We start from the raw sequence: 23,782 nt of genomic DNA, 5'->3' as shown, positions 1-23,782 counted from the left end.
AATCTTCCTCAGGTCTTCAGAGGTGGCTGTCTATGAAATCCAGGCTGTCAACTCCATAGGAAAAGGAAATGTAATGAAATGTTTACCTAAAAAGCTATCAATTATCCATGCTAGTGAGGAAAGGGAAGACTAATTAAAATTCAAATGGAGCCTCCCAAATTCCAAATGTTAGCTGCATATGCCAATTTGTTAAAGTTTTAAGAGGAAGGCATAAAAATAGCAAAATTGAATTACTCAAAAATTTCACCTGATTATTTTCTTTTTTCTTTTTTTTTTTTTTTTTTTTGACAGAGTCTCGCTCTGTCACCCAGGCTGGAGTGCAGTGGCGTGATCTCGGCTCACTGCAACCTCCACCTCCCGGGTTCAAGCAATTCTCTGCCTCAGCCTCCCGAGTAGCTGGGATTATAGGCACCTGCCACCATGCCTGGCTAATTTTTGTATTTTTAGTAGAGATGAGGGTTTCACCATCTTGGCCTGGCTGGTCTTGAACTCCTGATCTCGTGATCCACCTGCCTCGGCCTCCCAAAGTGCTGAGATTACAGGAGTGAGCCACCGTGCTCAGCCCCTAGCTAACATTTTATGTAAAAAAGGAAATGGATCATAAATGACTCACACTGGATCATCAGACTGCATGTATTTTGAGTAAAGCTGTACGAATTGGCTATTTGGACTTTTTGTTGTTGTTGTTGTTGTTGTTGTTGTTGTTGTTGAGATGGAGTCTCGCTCTGTCACCCAGGCTGGAGTGCAGTGGCGCGATCTTGGCTCACTGCAAGCTCCGCCTCCCGGGTTCACGCCATTCTCCTGCCTCAGCCTCCCGAGTAGCTGGGACTACAGTCACCCGCCACCATGCCCGGCTAATTTTTTTGTATTTTTAGTAGAGATGGGGTTTCACCATCTTGGTCAGGCTGGTCTCAAATTCCTGACCTCGTGATCCACCCGCCTCGGCCTCCCAAAGTGCTGGGATTACAGGCGTGAGCCACTGCGCCTGGCCTATTTGGACTTTTGGAAGATGTTGAAATTTAAATGTCAGAGAGCTGTAAGGTTGAATCTCAGCTTTGCCACTTGCTATCTATGTGGCATTAGATAAATTACTTAACTTTTTGGATACCGTGTTTCCTAATTTACAAAGGTTAATCATTTTTCCTGCATATAAATTATGAAAAAAGCCTAGCCTAGAGAAGGTGATCAGCAAAAATGAGTTCCCTTGCTATGCTCCTGTTGACTTTTCACAAGGAAAAAGCAAATATCTCCGTTTCCCAACTCCATGCAGGAATTGGTTTCAGTGTATGTATATTTCCAAACTAGACCTTTCTCACCAACCAAGATTTGTATTTATTTATAGCATCTTGATGCATAGGCATGAGATGGCTATCAGAGAGCAGAAAGGTATGCTAGTTAATATTTTGGGAGCAGTAAGGAAGGCCCTTCTTGGCCAGGTGTGGTGGCTTATGCCTGTAATCCCAGCACTTTGGGAGGCTGAGGTGGGCAGATTACTTGAGCCTAGGAGTTCGAGACCAGCCTAGGCAACATGGTGAAACCCTGTCTCTATCTTTACAAAAAAAAATTTTTAATTAAAAAAATAAAGAAGGCCCTTCTTAAAGAGCTTTTTTTTTTTTAAAAACAAACAAACAAACAAACAAAACCAGCATTTACTGCTCACTGACTATGCAATAAGCAGGGAGTGGGCATTTTGACATCTGATATCATGGGTGTCTTTCCTTGCATCCATCTTGTCATTTCTGAGATCCAGAGAGACAAAGAGGCAGGCAGAGAGGGGGATGATCTGAAAATTAAAGTCTGGGATCCAGATTGAAGCTGCTGAGGTAATTGTTTGACCTTGAAGGAGTTACTTAGCTTCTTTACACTTCAGTTTCCTCATCTAGTAAATGAGACTAGACCTGTCTTTGAGCAAGTTGTAAGGGTGAATTAGGTCATGTCCATAAAATACTTGAGGTCTTTGGAAGAAAAGCATTTACAAACCTATAAATGGCATAATTAATGTCATCATCACCATTATTATTGTTGATGAAGGGGAATAGTTCAATGCACATGCCAACTTCAGAGTTGGGAATATTTGTTACAGAGAATGTGAACCTAAAGACTCCACTATGGATCATCTTTTTTCCACTCCATTTTCTACTGGATTAAAACATCCCACTCCCACAGAAGTATTCTTGTTCATAGAACTGGTGTTTTATAGCTGGCAACAAAATACGTGCCTACAAAGTCTCCTGACCCATCACCCTTCTTTTTCAAAATGATTCAGAGTCCCTTAGGAGTATCTTAGATGGAACCAGAAAGATTTTCACCTACTTAAAGCCTTATCTGTAATGCCATACTTTCTATGTTAATATTGACAACTAGCACTGATAGAGCACCCAGTGTATTCCAGGTACTATGCTAAGAGTTTACCTGTGTTATCGCATTTAAATCTCATAACAACCTGGAACACTCTCCACTCTCTCACATTCCTTAGTCTCTACTCAAAGAGGAGGCTTTTCAGATCACTCTCTAAAACAGTAACCTACTCCCTCACTTCCTTTCCTTTTTCCTGGCTTCCCCCCTACCCCCATAGCAATAGTCACCGTCTGACATATTTACATTTCTTGGCTTATTCTCTGTCTCTTCCATTGAAATGTGAGGTCTATACAGGTAGAATTTTGTTTGGTTAACTGGCTATCCCCATCATATAACACAGTGCCTGGCATAAACTGGGTCCTCAAAAAATACAAATATTCGTGAGTGAATTAATGACCCTGTGAATTAGGTGTGATTATACCATTTATTGATGATCAAAAATGGTCACATGATAAGTAGCAAAGCCGGGAAGGGAAGGTTTCTGATTATGGCCTGATCACCAACCACTGATCTCATGCCCCACTGCCTTCAGGGAAGAACACAAAGGTGATAATTTATTGCTGTGGGATGTGTCTATCAGAAGAATCATGAAAGCAATAGAAATGAAATATAGGCAAGTGTTGTGTCTAAAGCATCAGATAAACTGGAGGAAATAATTAGATTCTAGTAAACGGCACTTTTCTCTCCTTCTAACATCTTTCACATCTAGAAAAGGTACCTCAGTCAATTTTATTTTCGGGTTTAGCTAAGAAGACCTGTAATTTCAAGAGCCTCAGGTGTCTCCCCTCTCTTGTCTAACTTCCGTAACCTCTCCATCAGTTTGCTGGTGCCACAAGTTCCTATAAGGAGAAAGAGGGAAATCACATTTATTATTTAATACACATCTCCACTGCATTAGGCATGCTACATTCTTTATCTGCACTACTCATCGATTTACTAGCAGCAGCTATTTTAAATTTTATAGATGAGAAAACAAAGTCTCAAAGAGATTAAATATCTATTCCAACTTGTCTTAGCCTGACTTCAAACCTCATGCCCTTTACCCGTGTAGATTACAGAAGATAGTAAAAGAGACTACTGGATTTGCCTATTGGGTAAACCCATTGGGATTTTCCTACTGGGATTCTGTTTGTTCTACTAGGATATTGCTGACAAATGCCAGGTCTTAAATATGATGATAGTCAAGATTGCAGGATTGCAACACCAGAGCAAAATGACAAGATTGCTATCTCCGTACATGGGTGAGCTATGTCACTGCCGTCTTCCACACCTTGTCCTCAGATGCTCTCATACATAGGAAAAGACCAGGGTCCAGGACTGGGCATTCTCTATCCCTGAGGCTTTATTCTCTCCAGGTAGAAAGCCTATGCTTAGAGAAGAAGGTCTTGATTAAAATAAGTTATCCTAGGACTGTAGCAGATTTGGGCCGTGAGAAAATGGATCTGACTCTGGAAAACAAAAGGGCAGGAGTATTGAGAGAAGGCAGCCTAAGACCGGAAAGGTGGTTAGGCTCCCGGGGAAGGACAGGAATTAGACCTGACATTTCCTCCTAATTCTCTACCTTTTCCCCAACTCCTTTCCTAATTCCACCCACCCACACCCCCTCTACCACTATACATATTCTCTTTCTGTCCACCCTCCACCTATCTCCCACTCTCTCTACGCTACCCCACCATCCTGCATTCTTAAAGGACTCCCTCTAACAGAAACAGACTTAGAGAGAAATACAAATACCTAATCAATGTAAGAAAAGCTGCCAAACCTCTCTGGAAACCTAGAAAATGGAAATTTAAAACAAAGCTAACAAATCTTGGAAGAGTTTTTAAACAGGGAAGCGATGTGGTCAGAACATTTTTTTAAAATACACCTTTGTTCAGCATGAGATTTTAGTGCAGCATATAATTCCTTGAATACATTTCAAAAAATGAATGATTCCATTTCAGGTTAAAAAAAAAATACATCAACAAGTACACTGGTGTTTTGGTATTTAAAAATAATGTGGTATTCTTGTATATGGAAAACTAGTTTTGCAATTACTTGTTATCTTTCTTTTTCTATATCTGAAGAACTTCTCTTACCTTGGGACTTATAGGACAAACAAACAAACAAACAAAATGACACTAATGAAGAAGTAAAGGACAGCGCACACTCTAACAGGAACAATTTACCCTTCGTAAATATTAATTGAAATATAACGGTTGAGTATCCCTTGTCTGAAATGCTTGAGACCAGAAGAAGTGTTTTGGATTTCTGATATTTTCAGATTTTGGAATATTTGCGTATGCATAATGAGGTATTTTGGACATGAGACCCAAGTCTAAACATGAAATTAATTAATTAATTTATTTATTTTGAGACCGAGTTTTGCTGTTTCACGCAGGCTGGAGTGCGGTGGCACAATCTCGGCTCACTGCAACCTCTGCCTCAGGTTTCAAGCAATTCTCCTGCCTCAGTCTCTGCAGTAGCTGGGATTACAGGTGCCCGCCACCACGGCTGGTGAATTTTTGTATTTTTAGTAGAGACCGGGTTTCAACATGTTGGCCAGGTTGGTCTTGAACTCCTGACCTAATGGTCCACCTGCCTCTGCCTCCCAAAGTGCTGGGATTACAGGCATGAGCCACCATGCCTGGCCTGAAATTTATTTATATTTCATATCTACCTTATACATATTGCCTTAAGGTAATTTTATACAATATTTTTAATAATTTTGTACAAGACAAAGTTTGTGTACATTGAACCATCAGAAAGCAAAGGTGTCACTATCTCAGCCACCACATGGCATTATGTCAGCACTCAAAAAGTTTCAGATTTTGGGACCTTTTAGATTTTGGATTTTCAAATTAGGAATTCTCAACCTGTGTGTAGATATGCATGAATTTTTTTTTTTTTTTTTTAATTTTTTCTCGAGATGGAGTCTCACTCTGTCACCCAGGCTGGAGTGCAGTGGTGCTATCTTGGCTCACGGCAACCTCCGCCTCCCGGGTTCAATTGATTCTCCAGTCTCAGCCTCCCGAGTACCTGGGATTACAGGCACAAGCCACCACGCCCAGTTAATTTTTGTATTTTTAGCAGAGACTGGGTTTTGCCGTGTTGGCCAGGCTAGTATCAAACTCCTGATCTTAGGTGATCCACCTGCCTCGGCCTCCCAAAGTGCTGGGATTGCAGGCATGTGCCACTGCACCTGGCCTCATAAATGTTATTTAATAGAAAGCATACATTTAGAGTGGTACTAGGGTTAACTGCATAACTCAGAAATCTTTGAAAAGTTTTAAAAATTGAAAGTTGGTGGGTTTTTGTTTCATTTTGTTTTGTAACTCATTCTGTGGCAAGACCTAACATAACCTGAATTCATTTAGTAGCAAAACCTGAACTGAGCTCATGTGTCATGTGGCTATATATATTCTTTATTTACTACTTATTATGAGTATTCTAAATTTCACTGCAGAAATTACATTTGATTATGATTACAAGTCTGCTTTATTGGAGTGTTACATACTCTACTTCACATGCACATATTATCTTTCCTAAATCTGAAAAATTCTGAATTCTGATAACCTCTGCCTCCAAAGATTTTAGATAAGGAATTGAGGATCACCTTTCTCTCATCTCAGGTATTAACAGTTGCATTAAAATGTTAAAGATAGAAACTATCTCAGAGCAGTAAGTCCAACATTGCCCCCTGTTTAAAGGGAGAAAACTAATGTCAATAGAGAAGGAACATACACAAACTGTTACTCATAAGGCTGGGGCCAGCATCCCCATGTCACATATCTGATTCTGGAGAAACTCAGCCAGGGAGTAGCACCTGTGGTGTCTTGGCCTAAATCATCTATTTTCCCTGTCATGATTCTGAGCCTGGCTTTCCCTACCTTGTCTTAGAGGCTGAGAGAAGCCCAGGCCATGTACGGATTTTGAAAATCTTGGTGGCTGGGTGCGGTGGCTCATGCCTATAATCCCAGCACTTTGGGAGGCCAGGGTAGATGGATCACTTGAGGTCAGGAGTTCGAGACCAGCCTGGGCAACATGCTGAAACCCCATCTCTACTAAAAATACAAAAATTAGCCAGGCGTGGTGGCGCACGCCTGTATTCCCAGCTACTCGGGAGGCCGAAGCAGGAGAATCACTTGAACCCAGGAGGCAGTGAGCCAAGATCACACCACTGCACTCCAGCCTGGGCGACAGAGTGAGACTCCGGCTCAAAAAAAAAGAAAAGAAAAAGAAAATGTTAATTGATAACACATTACAGTGGTGGGGTCCAGTAATGAAACACGTTTAAAATTGCATAATGAACATGACTTTCTTTCAATTCTGTAAGTATATGTCTAGTACAAATATATAACCTTATTTGAAAATAACATCAAGAAAACCCAAGAAATACCCCCTTTGACTACCACGGGATGCGTGGAGATGGCTGAGAGTTTGTCTGTTTTATAAAGTGGGAGAAGGGAGATTGTATAAGGGAAAGTGGAGACTGAGAATCCCTATCACCTCATTTATCAGTGGGTTCTTAGTTAAAATAATTTTAGCAAAGAATACAAATGGAGCATACAAACTGGAATTAGATTCCTAAAGTTATCCATGCCGAAGAGCCCTTGGAAAGTCCGTAAGTGGGCGGGCACGGTGGTTCATGCCTGTAATCCCAGCCCTTTGGGAAGCCAAGGCGGGCGGATCATTTGAGCCCAGGAGTACAAGACCAGCCTGGCCAACATGGTAAAACCCCGTCTCTACTGAAAATCCAAAAATTAGCTGAGCGTGGTGGTGCATGCCTGTAATCCCAGCCACTCGGGAGGCTGAGGCAGGAGAATCGCTTGAACCCCAGGAGGAGAAGGTTGCAGTGAGCCGAGATCTTGCCACAGCACTCCAGCCTGGGCGGCAGAGTGAGACTCCAGCTCAAAAAAAAAGGCCATAGGTATCTCAAGATTATCTGTACTTTATTTTTAAGACTCACCAAGTGATGCGTTAGTTTTTTTCTACAGAATATTTGCCACCCCAATATATGGACTATGATCCTTTTGTTTACCGTTTACCATTTCCCAATGTCACCCTTAAATCTCCTATGGTGCCTACACATTATCTTTGCACATAAGAGGTTCTCTGCAAATATTAGTTGCAGTGGAAGAATCCATTGTATCACTTTAGGTGAGAAAAGACAATTAAAAGGGCCAGGTGTGGAAGCTCACGCCTGTAATCCCAAGACTTTGGGAAGCTGAGGCAGGTGTATCACCTGAGGTCAGGAGTTTGAGACCAGCCTGAACAACATGGCCAAACCCCATCTCTACTAAAAGTACAGAATTAGCCGGGCATGGTGGCACATGCCTGTAATCCCAGCTACTCAGGAGGTTGAGGCGGGAGAATTGCTTGAATGCAGGAGGTGAAGGTTGCAGTTTGCTGAGATTATGCCATTGCACTCCAGCCCAGGCAACAAGAGCAAAACTCTATCTCAAAAAACAAAACAAAACAAAAACAAAAACAATTAAAGATAGCAACCATTGTGTATGATAGGGAAAAAAAGAAGTGTAATAGGAGGGCTTTGGATGGGAAGCCCAGGCCACAGGGCTCTCCTGACAGTCCTGGGTCAAGCCTCCTGGCTGTCGCTGGATTGTTTGCTTTCCTGTTTTAATGCTGATCTGCCAACTGCACAGAACTCTCACATTCTGAGGGTACCCCAGGTTTGGTCCTTCAAGCATGGGCTTCCCCTGTATGACATATTTCTGTTGCTGAATTTATATTATTCTTATGTTTTGGGTCTGGACCTAACAATAATAAATCAGACCCACATATATCGGGAGCCAGGATTCTCCCTCCAGTGAAAATCCTTCCAAAGGCTCTAGAAGTCAGTGGCTCTTCTCTGCCCTCAAGATCAGGCTGTTAGGACCTCAGTGCCTAGAGTCTGTTGAAAAACAGGCTATCTCCTGGGCCAAGTGCTGCCCGGAAGACTCTCCTCTTACTCAAAAACCTTTTCCTCTGGTTATTTCCTGCCTTTCACTGTAATTGTCTCCCTGGCAGAGAAACCACCTGCCCTAATTCTCTGGGGGCTGAACATAGCCAACTGACCTCAGGTTTTCCATTTAACTACTTCATGCCTACCCTATATGATTTGTGATAGAGAGAGGTTATGTAACTTGCCCAAGTTCTTACCCCTAACAAATAGCAAAGATCAAAATCCATACTCTAGTCCATTATGCTAGATAGACCGGGTAGTCTGTGTCTTCTGACTCTTACAAAGCATTGGCAACTGACTGTTGAATCAATTATAAATCACCTAACTTTACTATCCTGTGACCTATCTCTCTCTCGCTTTTTCTCAAGGAATTCATGAAATGCTATGCTAAATGTCATTAGTTCTTTATGAAATGTACAGTGACTCCATTAAAGAAAAAAGTATGTTTAATTTGTGGAGCAAGTATTTCTTGAATACCTACTTTGTCTACCATAATTTATTCCTAATAAAACCATGTGGGATCCTAGTAATAAATTCTTCCTCTTTTAGTAATTCAAAAACTATTCCCTCAACATGCTGTTCCAGAATTTAGCTCAAGATGTACATTGAAGTAACTAAGCTGTAGTTTGTAGATTCCAACATCTTCACCTTTTAGAGAATCAGACTATTTATGCATCCACAGGATGGCCTCCTTGATGCCTCAGAGTGATAACCAAAGTAGTTTACTCCCTCATTTTTTTTTTCTGTTCTTTTAGATATGGGGTCTCACTGTGTTGCCCGGACTGGAATACAGTGGCTATTCATGGAGGTAATCGTGATGCACTACAGCTTTAAACTCTGGATTCAAGCCATCCTCCTGCCTCAGCCTCTTGAGTAACGGGGGCTATAAGCACACTCAATCATGCCCAGCTGTTCACTTTTTTTTTTTTTTTTTTTTTTGAGACGGAGTTTTACTCTGTTGCCCAGGCTGGAGTGCTGTGGCACAATCTTGGCTCACTGCAATCTCCGCCTCCCAGGTTCAAGCGATTCTCCTGCCTCAGCCTCCCAAGTAGCTGGGACCACAGGCATACGCCACCAAGCCTGGGTAATTTTTTTTGTATTTTTAGTAGAGATGGGTTTTCACCATGTCGCCCAGGCTGGTCTCGAACTCCTGACCTTAGGTGATCTGCCTGCCTCAGCCTCCCAAAGTGCTGGGGTTACAGGCGTGAACCACTGCGCCTGGCGCACTCCCACTTTTATTTATTTATTTATTTTTATTTATTTATTTATTTATTTATTTATTTTTTGAGCTAGAATTTTGCACTTTCACCCAGGCTGGAGTGAAGTGGTGCAATCTCAGCTCACTGCAACCTCCACCCGCTGGGTTCAAGTGATTCTCCTGCCTCAGCCTCCCGAGTAGCTGGGATTATAGGCACCTGATACCACGCCTGGCTAATTTTTGTATTTTTAGTAGAAACAGGGTTTCGCCATGTTGGCCAAGCTAGTCTTGAACTCCTGACCCCAGGCCTCCCAAAGTGCTGGGGTTACAGGCATGAGCCACCATGCCAGGCGCGCTCCCACATTTTTAACTTCTTTCTATTGCACCAGAAAATCTAATGCAGAGTACAACTTTATTCATACTCTGACTTTTATTTTTATTTTTATTTATTTTTATTTTTTATTTATTTATTTTTTTTTGAGACGGAGTCTCGCTCTGTTGCCCAGGCTGGAGTGCAGTGGCCGGATCTCAGCTCACTGCAAGCTCTGCCTCCTGGGTTTACGCCATTCTCCTGCCTCAGCCTCCCGAGTAGCTGGGACCACAGACGCCCGCCACCTCGCCCGGCTAGTTTTTTTTGTATTTTTTAGTAGAAACGGGGTTTCACCATGTTAGCCAGGATGGTCTCGATCTCCTGACCTCGTGATCCGCCTGTCTCGGCCTCCCAAAGTGCTGGGATTACAGACTTGAGCCACCGCGCCCTGCCTCTTGACTTTTATTTTTAATGGTAATGTCTCATCTGTAGCTGTTTCTGAGGAAGGTATACAGCGTGCCTTCTTCTCCTAGGGTCTGCCCAAATGGGAATCTCCCTGATGCCAGGAAGGTCTTACTTCTAGATCTGGGATTTATGTGTTTCATTGTGTAAAATCAACCTCATTGTATGTATCTGAGCAGAGGGTCCTTCATAGACTCACTGCCTTTAGCATTTTTCTGGTTAGGACTACATGCATCTGTCTTGTAGCAATGTTGTGATTATCTATTGCGGCGTAACAAATCACCCCAAAACTTATTGTATTAAAATAACAGTTTATAATTGTCTCTCATGGTTCCATAGGTTGACCGGGAAGTTCTTTTTATTTTTTCTTTTTATTTATTTATTTTGAGACGGAGTCTTGCTCTGTCACCCGTTCTGGAGTGCATTGGCACGATCTCGGCTCACTGCAACCTCCGCCTCCCAGATTCAAGCGATTCTCCTGCCTCAGCCTCCTGAGTAGCTGGGATTACAGGCACCTGCCACCAGGCCCAGCTAATTTTTGTACTTTTAGTAGAGATGGGGTTTCACCTGGTTGCTTTCAAACTCCTGACCTCAGGTGATTCCCCCTGCCTCGGCCTCCCAAAGTGCTGGGATTTATAGGCGTGAGCCACAGAGCAAGGCCCAGAAGTTCTTATTTAGGGTCTTTGGACTTGTTGCAGTCAACGTCTACACAAAGAGCCAGGGTTGCTTTGTGACATGTAACCTGTGCAGTCACATAAGGCCCCTTGCTTAGAAGGGGCCTCATGCTTGGTTTAATGCTGTGCTGCTGCTGTCTTGAATCCTTAATACTTTTAGTTATTTGGTTGTTGTTGCTTGGTTTTGTTTTTAATTTAAATGTTTAAAAATAATTATTACCTGGGAGCAGGGACATGGGCATGGCCTGCAGTGGCCTCACCCACTCCCATCCAATCTTATTTTTTGAACATGGAGCCCCAAATTTTTTTGTTTTGCACTGGGCCCTGCAAGTTATGGAGCTAGTTCTTGCTGAGGCTGCAGTCATCTGAAGGCTTGGCTGGACTGTACATCCAAGATACCTCACTCACAGGCTGGCAGCACGTGATGCTGGCTGTCGATGCAGAGTTACACTAAGGCTGTCACCTGCAGTCCCCACACCTAACTTCTCTGTTTGGCCTGAGCTTCTCAAAGCGAGTATCTCAAAAGCAAGTGTCCCAAGAGATCCAAGCATGAACATACTTCCTATTACTCTACTTCAAGAGACCCAGAGCATCCCTTGCAACACATTCTATTGGTCAAGCAAGAGATTAAGAGCAGCATAGATTCAAGCAAGAGATTAAGAGCAGCAGAGACTTCACCTCTTTTATTTATTTATTTATTTATTTATTTATTTATTTATTTTTAATTTTTTTGAGGCGGAGTCTTGCTCTGTTGCCCAGGCTGGAGTGCTATGGCATGATCTCAGCTCACTACAACCTCCACTTTGCAGGTTCAAGTGATTCTTCTGCCTCAGCCTCCTGAGCAGCTGGGATTATAGGTGCCTTCCACCACGCCTGGCTAATTTTTGCATTTTTAGTAGAGACAGGGTTTCACCATGTTGGCCAGGCTGGTCTCAAACTCCTGACCTCAGGTGATCCACCCACCCTGGCCTCCCAAAGTGCTGGGATTACAGGCGTGAGTCACTGCACAGGGCCTCTTTTTTTTTTAATTGACAAATAAAAACTATATGTTTTAATCACATACAAACATGTTGTTTTGAAATAGGTATACACAGAGGTAAGGTTAAATTGAGCTAATTAATATATGTATTGCCTCACATACTTATAGACTCCACCTCTGAATGGGGGAGTTGCAAGATCACATTGCAGAAGAGCATGTGGGCTGAGACATATCTGTGTTCATCTTTGGAAAATACATTCTGCTGCAGGGATATTTGGAGCACATCATTGCTTTGATTGGGTGCTCTGCCTCTTTCAGGTTTCCCTGCAAGCCCTACCCTATTGGTAGGCGTTCATTACCATGTGTGAATGAATAAGACAGCTTCAGTGTATCAGCCCTATCTTTTGACTTATTTCTAGTAGGATTAAAGATAGGTCTTCAAATCAAGTATGTGCCTATGAGAAGTGTGCTTAAGGAGGACTCTGATCTCAATGTAGTGTCAGGGGGTACTAAAACAAATGGCTCTTTGAGCCCTTGTTACAGGTTCATGTTCAGTAAAAATATTGAGCTTTTCTAGATTACACTGCTAAATCTTCAAGATTTCAGCTCTGAGACCTTATAGTGGAGATAAAAGAAAAGAAAGTTTGGAGTTTGATAATCCTAGAGATAAATCTCAGTTTTACCATTTACTAGGTAGGTAAGAGCCTCTGAGAGCCTCCATTTCCTTATTTATAAAGTAGGATTAATGATACTCCCATATGGGCCATTGTGATGATTAAGTAGGAATAGTGGGCTGGACGTGGTGTCTCATGCCTGTAATCCCAGCACTTTGGGAGGCTGAGGCAGACGGATCACTTGAGGTCAGGAGTTTGAGACCAGTCTGGCCAATGTGGTAAAACCCCATCCCTATTAAAAACACAAAAATTAGCCAGGTGTGATGGCACATGCCTGTAATCCCAGCTACTCGGGAGGCAGACGCAGGAAAATCCCTTGAACCCAGTAGGCGGAGGTTACAGTGAGCCGAGATCGTGTCATTTCACTCCAGCCTGGGCAACAAGAGCAAAACTCAGTCTCAAAAAAAAAAAAAAAAAAAAGTAGAATAATGTATCAGGTGCTCAAAAGATAATAGGTGCTATGATATTAATAAGTATACCACTTGTTCTTGATTCTTGATTTCTAGGGCAAAAGAAACCTAAAAGGGACTGTACACGGGAAATACAAGTGAAGGCAAGGAAAGAGAACTGTACAAGGTAAGTACAGTTCGTTTTAGGTTTATTTTGCCCTGGAAATTCATGGTCAAGTTATCAAACACATCCAGATTCTCTGGGGAGACTTATGAGCATAGACATAATGAAAATAAACTCACACCGACATAGTCTAGAAGCCTCTATACTAGGAGCTATAATATGAGGCATTGATTTCCACCCATAAATGTTGAGAGTTGGCAAAGCTAGTAGTAGTGGTAACTAACACATGCTGAGCGGGGTATTTAAATGTGTTAGTAACTTTTGACTTGATTCTCACCACAACTCTGTGAGGTGGGTACTGTTTTATTCTTAATTTTAAAGCTGAAGAAATAGTAGTTTGGTGAGAATAAGCAATTTGTACAAAATCGCCAAGGTGGTTTAAGTAGCGGGCCAGGATCCAAACTGAGGTCTCTCTGGCCCCTGGGCCTGTGCTTTCTCCATCCTCAGATACGGCTTTCCAAAATCTGAAGGCCTCTCCATCCTGAGATATGGCCTTCAGATTTTTGAATCCTCTGCATGTAACCTGAAATCCCAGGTTCTTGCTTAGTGACTGATTTGGGTGCTTAAGGCCCTAATATTTTACCATTAACTCTGGCTGTAGGACCTCATTGGCACAAAGTTCCTGAAACTATCCAATTTTCAGGCTGTTGGTGCGAATTTCCCTGGAGAGTTACCTAGTGGTGAGTCAGTCCCTCCAGCCTATGTCTGGGTAGCTTTCAGCAAAGCCTCTGACATTTGGCATTTTTCCTGGCAGGCAGCCAAGTGACTGAGTTTTTTTTTTTTTTTTTTTTTTTTTTCTGTTTCACTTTCACCCTTAACCGTTTTCCTCTCAAACAAAAAGGAACTCAAGGATTTTACCAGTGCATTTTAAAAAGTTGTTTGTGAGGGAAAGTTTGTAGCTGGAGGGAAAGGAGGGAAAAAGATGATTGAGAGAAAGGTGGAAACAGGCTCTTGAAATTGTTCACAGAATTTAGAACGCTCTTGAGCTAGAAAGGTTCTGTCTAATTTAGAAAGCTACTTAGATTCCTCAAAAGAGAGGTGTTCTCTAAGTATAAATATATGATCAGACACTCTGCAGGAGCTGTGGAGAATCCCTAAAGTTATTGTTTGCGTTGTCCCCAACATTTCCTTTTAGCAAACATTTACAATGGCCTTGTCTTTCCTAATGTTGAATTCCCAACCTTGTGGAAAAGTAGCAGAAGTGGTTTAAATTTGGATACTTTCTCTTCCTGCTTCTACTCATTTGGAAAAGGTGCTGGCAGCTATTCATAAACCACTGACATGATCATTTGGATCTGGTGCCGCTTCCCAAGGGGAAAAACTTTTTCCTCCTTATTTTTTGAGCACTTAACTGCATGCCCTGCCCTGTTTTAAGTGTTGTGCATGTGTTAACTCATTGAATCCTCAGTCCTAAGAGATCCCTAATAACTATATTCCCATTCAACAGTTAAGAAAACTGAGGCTTATAGAGGCTAAGAAATGTGCCCTAGGTCCCATGGCTATGAAGTAGGGTGATGGTTTGATGGGAGAGCCTTTATTCTATAGCAACACATAGAAACAGGTTCATACAGCCCCCAGATCAAAGCCAGGCTCTGCCACCTCCCAGAATGATCAGCCAACTCACATTTTCAACCATTGCCAAGAATATCCATGACATTACTCCTATGAGAAATGAAGTGCATTCCAGTTCCTAATACATCTTGTTTCCTCCTTCCATAAATGGTCTCAGGACTTCTACTTCTGTCAAAGTAGGAAAGGATTCTATTTATTCATTTCTTCATTTGACAAGCACTTACAGACACACAGGCAATAGGGCATAATGTTAGGAGAGCAGACACTGGAACCAGACTGCTTCCTTTGAATCGTGGTTTTGCCAATTACTTGCTCAAGTTCATACAGCTTGTTGTTTAACCTTTCTGTGCCTCAGATCCCATGCATAACATGGATTAATGATGACACTAACCTCACATAGGTATTATTGTTTTAAATGAGTTAATCCATAGGAAACACTTAAAACACTGCCTAGCACATAGTAAATGTTCAATAAGCATGAGGTATCATCAAACAGATATTTAGGAAATAAAAGTATACTAAGCATGGGGAAACAAAAGGACTCATAATCCAGTAGGAAGTACTGGATATTCATTCCTTCAATAGATACTTTTATATGCTAAGAACTAGGCCCTAGGAGTATAACAGCTAAACAAAACACCCCACTACAAATATGTACAAACTACTAGAAGAGGTAAATAGAGGAACAAACAATGACAACGTAGTGTGATAAATTCTGCAACTAGGATGGAAGTGGGTTATGTCAGAGTATTTGTGGGCTGTGAGGTTTAGGAATCAGGAGACATCTCAGAGGAAGGGAGCCCAAGGTAAGACCTGATGGATGAGAAGAAATTTGCCACATGAATTACTAGAACAGAATGTGAATTATAATGTATGTAAAGGGCATGGAGCATTTGCTTGTGCACGGGGCACATGCAGAAGCAGGAAGAGGTAGAGCAAGTAGTCCTGTATGGCTTGAGGGTTAGGGTGCATGGGGCAAGGGTAGGAAGAGAATGAGGAGGCTGGAAAGAAAGTGGCACCAGCTTGTCAAAGGCCTGCGGTGCTTTGTAGAGGATTTTGGACTTGATCCTTATGTAATGGGAGCCATGGAATGCTTCACCTCTAGCAAAGATGTGATCAGATAATCCAGACCAGAGGAATGCTGGAGTCAGAGCTCCAGTTACAGTAACCCCTGGTGAGAAATAAAGGCCTGCAGTGGTTTGCTGGCCATTGGAATGGAGAAGTTTAAGAGATAAGAGAAAGAAGAATTATTAGAATGTGATGACTGATTAGACCAGAGTGGAAGCACAGTAGTATCTTACACTGCTTTCACAGGTTGTATCCTTCTAGCCACTATGGGTACTTTGTTGGAAAAGTTTGAGAAGTACTGATAGCATAATGGAAAACACATGAGTTTTTGGAGCTCCTTGCAATTGAATTCAAATCCAGTCTCTACTATTTGTTGGTTTCAGGATTAGTATGGCTAATAAACTTTCATCATAGTTTGTTAGGATTAGTAATATATTAATAACACGTGTAGACTGCCTAGTATAGTGCCTAGCACATAGTAAACAATTAGTACGTGATAGTTGTAAGTGTTGTGGGATTAGAAAATAGAAAATGGACCAGGCGTGGTGGCTCACGCCTCTAATCCTAGTATTTCAGGAGGCTGAGGCGGGTGGATTACTTAAGGCCAGGAGTTCAAGAGCCACCTGGCCAACATGGCAAAACCCTGTCTCTACTAAAAATACTAAAATTAGCCAGGCATGGTGACGGGTGCCTGTAATCCCAGCTACTTGGGAGGCTGAGGCATGAGAATCGCTTGAACCTGGGAGGCGTAGGTTGCAGTGAGCCAAGATCGTGCCACTGCACTCCAGCCTGGGGGAAAGGGCGAGATTCTGTCTCCAAAAAAAAAAAAAAAAGAAAAGAAAATAGAACATGGTTAGAGGTTAATACTATACAGCAGTGGTTCTTAGTCTTTTGAATGTCTTACACGCTTTTATTTAAGAAAAAAAACCTTTGAGATATAATTCACATACCATATAATTTACCCACTTAAACTTTACAATTCAACACTTTTTAATATATTCACAATGTTGTGCAACCATCACTACAATATAATTTTAGAACATTTTCATCAACCCTAAAAGAAACCATTAGCAATCACTAGCTGTTCTTCCTCATGGTCCCTCCACAGCCCTAGATAACCCCTATCTACTTTCTGTCTCTGTTGATTTGCTCTTAGATCCTTTTCATGATGAAAGTAACTTCTACTCTGGAAATATGCACAAATTTTTCATGCAATTTCTAGGAAGTCAGAGATCCCACATTAAAATATACCAAGGAATATCCTTCATAAACTCAAACCCATTCTCTACAAAGCTGGCACTAAAGGGAGAAACTCCTAGTGGTGGTACTGGACAGCAGGATCTTGTGACCCTCACTCCTGTATCTCTGTTCGACCTGGGATCTCTGCGTACACACACAATTTACTCCAAAATTTCTACAGATAATCTTCACTGTGAATACCAGTCCTGGAGACTCCATCTCTGTTAAGCTTACCATTTGTTTCCTCTGGAAGCAGTAAAAACCTGAGATTCAAGCCAGCAATCAAGAGCAATATCTCTGGGGATTAGTCAAAGCTACTGAGATAATGGCTACCATTTATTAGGTGCTTAGTATGGCTGAGTATTGTGCTTAGAATTATCTCTTTCAATTTTTTCAGTTCTAGGGACACCACCTGGACATGTTTTGTCTCAGCTCTGTGGTAGCTCCTACTAAATAATGTCATCACCATGAAGAAGGCTTCTGTCAACACTATTTGTTATTCCTTCTAATCCACTTCACAGAAGCCAAAAAACAGTATGGAGAGGAAACTATTTTCTTAGTAAAAAAAGCAATGTTTGAAGTCAGAAGAAGGCTGAGGCAGAAGGATCACTTAAGCCCAGGACTTCGAGACCAGCCTGGGCAATGTAGCAAGACGTTTTCTCTATGAAAAAAGAAAAAAAGCAATGTTCGAGCTCCCATTGGATCAAACAGAAATGCCTTTGCCCTCTCAGTACCTAAGGTATCAGGTTAGAGCTTCAAGAATGGGTTGATCTGGCCTCTCACAATAACATGAGAATTTTGCTTACAGAATAGTTCATTGGTTGAAATGAAATTTGAAACTTTATTACCGTGTTAGTTGAAGGATTCTTCTTTATTATTTATTTATTTATTGAGACGGAGTTTCACTCTTGTTGCCCAGGCTGGAGTGCAATGGCACGATCTTGGCTAACCACAACCTCTGCCTCCCGGGTTCAAGCAATTCTCCTGCCTCAGCCTCCCGAGTAGCTGGGATTACAGGTGCCCTCCACCACGCTTTGCTAATTTTTTTTGTATTTAGTAGAGATGGGGTTTTATCGCATTAGTCGGGGTGGTCTCGAACTCCTGACCTCAGGTGATCCACCCACCTCAGCCTCCCAAAGTGCTGGGATTACAAGCGTGCGCCACCGTGCCCGGCCAGGATCCTTCTTTAAAAGGAAAACTAGAAGCAACTCGAAAGCACACACAGACTTAACTACTTTTGCATTCACCACAGGTTCTGTTTTATAGCCCACTCCCCTACTTCATGCTCATTTGGCTATGGACATACAGAGTTCTTTGGGTTTGGTTTTGTTTTCAGTCTTGGAACCTGTAAGCTATTTCCTATCATGCTCTCTTGCTTACTGTTTCTTCAAATCTTCGCAAGGCTGGTTTCTTGTCATCATTCAGGCCTCACTCACCTCTAATGGTTTCTGACCATACAATCCAAAAAAGTTGTTCCCTCTTCACAGCACATTCTCTAGTACTTATGACTCTGAAAATGATCTTGTTTACTTATATTTATTTACTTCCTTACTCTTTGCTTCTCTCTGCCAGCTTGTAAACTCCATGAAAACAGAGGGGTTGCTTGTTTTGTTTACCACAGAATCCTCAGGGCTCAGAACAGTGCTCAACACACTGGTGGATGTTCAATAAATAGATATTGAATTACATGTTTATTATCAAGGTGGATAAATAGTAGTAAGTGTGAAATATATTTTCTACATTCAGAATGTCATTGGATGTATTTAAATTTAAAAACTTGAGCTCTGTTGTAATGTGTAAAATAAAATGTTTTAAAAAGAGGCATAAGATGAATAACTATCTCTTTTATTTCTTTTGAAGTTTTTCTTTTTGGTTTTACTATTAAAAATTAATTTAAATTAAAAAGAAGAGGAATATACTGAACACAAAATGTTTTTCTTTTTTTTTCTTTTGAGACGAAGTCTCCCTCTGTCGCCCAGGCTGCAGTGCAGTGGCACGCGCCATCTTGGCTCACTGCAAGCTCCGCTTCCTGGGTTCACGCCATTCTCCTGCCTCAGCCTCCCAAGTAGCTGGGACTACAGGCGCCTGCCACCATGCCCGGCTAATTTTTTTGTATTTTTAGTAGAGACGAGGTCTCATCGTGTTAGCCAGGATGGTCTCGATCTCCTGACCTTGTGATCCGCCTGCTTCGGCCTCCCAAAGTGCTGGGATTACAGGCGTGAGCCACCATGCCCGGCCCACAAAATTAATTTTGAATAGATTAAGGCCTAGCTGTAAGGCCTAAAACTATTTTTAATTTTTATTTTTTTCTAAAACTATTTTATAAAAAACCTATACAACTTTTAGAAGAAAACATAGAAGTAAGTCTTTGTGACCTTAGATTAGGAAAAAGCTTGTTAGATATGACAATAGAGGACTGGGTGCAGTGGCTCACACCTGTAATCCCAACACTTTGGGAGGCTGAGGTGGACGAATCGCTTGAGCTCAGGAGTTTGAAACCAGCCTGGGCAACATGGTGAAACCCCGTCTCTACAAAAAACACAAAAAAATTAGGCGGATGTGCTGGCGTGCACCTGTAGTCCTAGCTACTCGGGAGGCTGAGGAGGGAGGGTCACTTGATCCCAGAAGTTCAAGGCTACAGTGAGCCTTCATCAGCCACTGCACTCCAGCCTGGGTGACAGAGTGAGACTCTATCTCAAAAACAAACAAACACAAAAAACAAAACAAAAAAAGATAATAGAAGCAAAAATGACCAAAAAAAAAAAAGATAAATTGGATTTTATCATAAAGATCACATCAAATTAAAAACTTTCATGCCCCAAAGGATATTATCAATAAAGTAAAAAGTCTTATGATGTTGGCTATGGGGGAAAAACAAAAGAAAAAAAGAATTAAAAAGAGAAAAACAAAAAAAAAGAAAGTGAAAAGTCAATCCCCAGAATGGGAAAAAAAAATTTGCAAATCATATATCTGATAAGAAACTTGCATCTAGAATATATGCAGAACTCTTAAAATGTGATGATAAAATAGAGAAGTATACCAGTTTTTAAAAAGGTAAAGGATCTGAACAGACACTTCGCCAAAGAAGATACAAAAATGGCTACTAAACATGTAAAAAGATGCCCAACATCATTAGCCATTAGGGGAACGCAATAAAAAAAACACAAGGAGAACCACTTCACACCTGGTAGAATGGTTATAATAAAAAAGACAGACAATAACAAACATTAGTGAGGATTTGGAGAACTTGGAACTCACATAATTGTCGGTGGGACTGTTAAATTGTGCAGCCTTTTTGGAAAATAGTTTGGCAGTTCCTCAAAATGTTAAACATAGAGTTACCATATGACCCCAACAATTCCATTCCAAGAGAATCGAAAACATATGTCCACCCAAACCCTGCAAACAAATATTCATAACAGTATTATCCATGACAGACAAAAGGTGGAAACCACCCAAATTTCCATCAACTGATGAATGGATAAATAAAATTTAGTCTATTTATACAGTAGAATATTATTCAGTTACAAAAAAAAAAATGAAGTAGTGATATATGGTACAATATGCATGAACCTTGAAAACATTGTGATAAATGAAAGAAGCCAGTTATAAAAGATCACACATTGTAAGATTCCACTTATATGAAATGTCCAGAATAGGCAAATCTATGAGACAGAAAGTAAATTAGTGGTTGCCTAGGGCTGGGGATAGAAGGAATAAGGAATGACTGCTAATGGGTAGTTTTCTTTCAGGGGTGATAAAAATGCTCTAAAACTAGATAGCGGTAATGGCTGCACAACTCTGTGAATATACTAAAAACCAATAACTGGTATCCTTTAGGTGGCTGAATTATATAGCACATGAATTATATCTCAATATAACTATTTTTCTCCTTATGTTTTTGTTTTGTTCTTTTTTTGGTAACACAGAAAAAAAAAAAAGGAAGTTTAAACTCAAGAAGTTCAACCTTCAAAGTGAGTTTGAGGTAGCAAAAGAAGGAGTATAATATTTCTATTTTTAGCTCTGATAGTCTAACTTTAGCACAAGCCTAGACTAGCAATATTATACTTAGCATTCCAGTTTCAGTCATAGGGGATTTGTCCTTTTCTTCACAAGAACCACCTTTACTGGTTTTGTTTTAAAAATACATTATATATTGAATACACTAAAAATTAGTCTATTTACATTGATGTGATACCTATATCCAGTGTCCCCAAACTGTTAGAATAGTTTGATTTTGCTACACGTGGTAGCAATTTAAAGATGAAGGACTTTTTCCTCTTCCTTGTTACCACCGGGTGCCCAGGCTGTAAGATCAGACTGCCAGACTCTTTCAGTCAATGTGAATTTGGGAGGGGCACTTAACCTCAGGTTCCCTATCTATAAAAAGGGGATAGAGGTAATACTACTTTTTACTTCATAATGTTATTCTGAAAATTAAATGAAATAATGCATGTAAGCTATTTAATATTTAATACTTAGCAGTGTCTACTGCGTAATAAATGTGCAAATGGTAGTAAGTAGACCCGGTGCAGTGGCTCATGCCTGTAATTCCAACACTTTGGGAGGCCAAGACGGGTGGATCACTTCAGGTCGGGAGTTCAAGACCAGCCTGGCCAACATGGTGAAACCCTGTCTCCACTAAAAATACAAAAAGTTAGCCGGGCGTGGTGGCACACGCCTGTAATCCCAGCTAATCCGGATGCTGAGGCAGGAGAATCACCTGAACATGGGTAGAAAAAAATGTAGTACAGCAATTGTTAATTATTACTATTATTTATAGCAACAATAACAGGGGGTTGAGATTATGAAGAAATGGATGAAAGCAAGTTGTAATGTGGCTGAGAACTGAATATTGCATTAGGATCCTGAAAGTAAATGAAGGCAGGAAGGAAGGAGATATATAATATTGTTTCTCCATTTCGTTAACATCAGGCAACTACATTGGATATTTAATCATGGTTTTCAGCATTTATTGCTAGAAAACCCTTCAGAGAGGCTTGTTGTAGATAAGACTGTTAAGTTTCATGAGTATTTTTCAGAGAAGAAGATGTGATTCAAATATTGCTACAGAGAGATGACATTTTAGGCCACATGTCTAATCAGTGATACCGCCTGACACTTGTCGCTTTTATAAATCATGCCTTTAATTTGAATACTAGTGTCTGCCGGGAAATTTCTCTTCCCTTGAGGATTATTTGGCTGATGTTTTCCTAGTGAGAGTAGCAAGAACTTTTAGAATTTTAATATTTAATATTAAGAAATTAATATTTCAACTTTGTAGAATAAAGGAAACTGAAAATAACTAGTTATAAAATAACGATTGAGAGATGTAAAAGACCATCTTGAGCTTTATTTGTATACTTTAAAAATGGACTTTAAAACTTTTCAGAAATATAAAAGATTCTCCCCTTTTCTTCAAATGCTTATTCATAACATTTTTATGTAATCTTAATAGGTAAATTCTCTGAGGAGCATAAATGAACCTCATAAATTCATAGCCGAAAATTTCTCTAAGTGTAGCTTATTTTCAAATATTCTTATTATAATAATGCTTGGTGGTCACGAAGATCTTTCTGAGCAAACCAGAAATCTGTAATGGAGGAAAAAAATGACTAACAACAGGCCTGCTCCAGCCCCTGATTGTGGCAGGAGTAGTTAACTTACTTAAGCTCTTTGTTTTCATTTTCTTCATCTTAAAACAGAAGTAATAACCTTTTTTGGGGGGGGTATGGAGTAATAACTTTCTTATAGAGCTGATGTAAGGTTTAAAGGAGATCACATACGTAAAGTGCACCAAGCACATACTAAAACATCACATTTTGGCTATGAATATCGTTACTGTGGCCGTGGCCAGAAAGAGGTAAGAAGAGGAGCTTTCACAGATGTCTCAAAGATGCAGATAGTCTCAAAGATGCAACAGCCCGTGAAGAGAGAGGATCTGTCAAAATGTGGAGATCTTCTACATTGCACTTGAGCTATTTCGAAAAGGTGGGAAGAGTATGGTCAAAAGCTCCTTGTCTTGGTAGGTGCCACAGAGCCAGAGCCTGTGAAAGAGAGGATGAGATAGGGGGTGTGTTTGAGGTTGGGGTGGGTAGGACTGAGGCAGCAGGGAAGTAAGTGGCTCTGAAGAGTAGGGGAGGATTGAGAAATAAGAAAACCAGGAGGTTTGCTGCCACATGTATGTAATATGACTCGTGTCTTCTATTTTCCCTGCTAAGGAATTGATTTAAAATCTGCTCGGAAATTGATGATTACATTCCGCCATGTTACATACCCTGACACACAACCATGTTTAAATCATATCGGAAACTTAAACATTGGACAGCTTTCTATCAGTGCAGAGTCTGAATTAAAGAGCTGATGTCCGGTCTCCTAGTGGAGGTAGAAGGCTGGGCTAATACCTGTCACTAGCACTTACAGAGGTGTGAATTTGGTAAATCATTTCATCTCTGAAGTGGTTTCAGCATTTGTGAAAAGAGGCAACTATTTGCCTAACACAATGTTGAGTTCAAGGTTATTCATAGCTCCTGCCAAATAAGAGATGCATTTGCTATTTTGTGTTAATGGAAAAGGATTTAAAAATTATGATATATTTAAACACGGTGCTACCAAATGTGCTTAAAATGCATTCAAACTGTATTCTTTTAATGAACTTTAATATTCTCAACTAGTATCAATGCTTTGTTATTATTAAGTATTGACTTCAATATTTCCCACCCCTCACCGCAACT

Source organism: Macaca thibetana, chromosome 1 (genome assembly GCF_024542745.1).
Source record: "Macaca thibetana thibetana isolate TM-01 chromosome 1, ASM2454274v1, whole genome shotgun sequence".
Lineage (NCBI taxonomy): Eukaryota > Metazoa > Chordata > Mammalia > Primates > Cercopithecidae > Macaca > Macaca thibetana.
Note: the sequence above shows the minus strand (reverse complement) of the source record.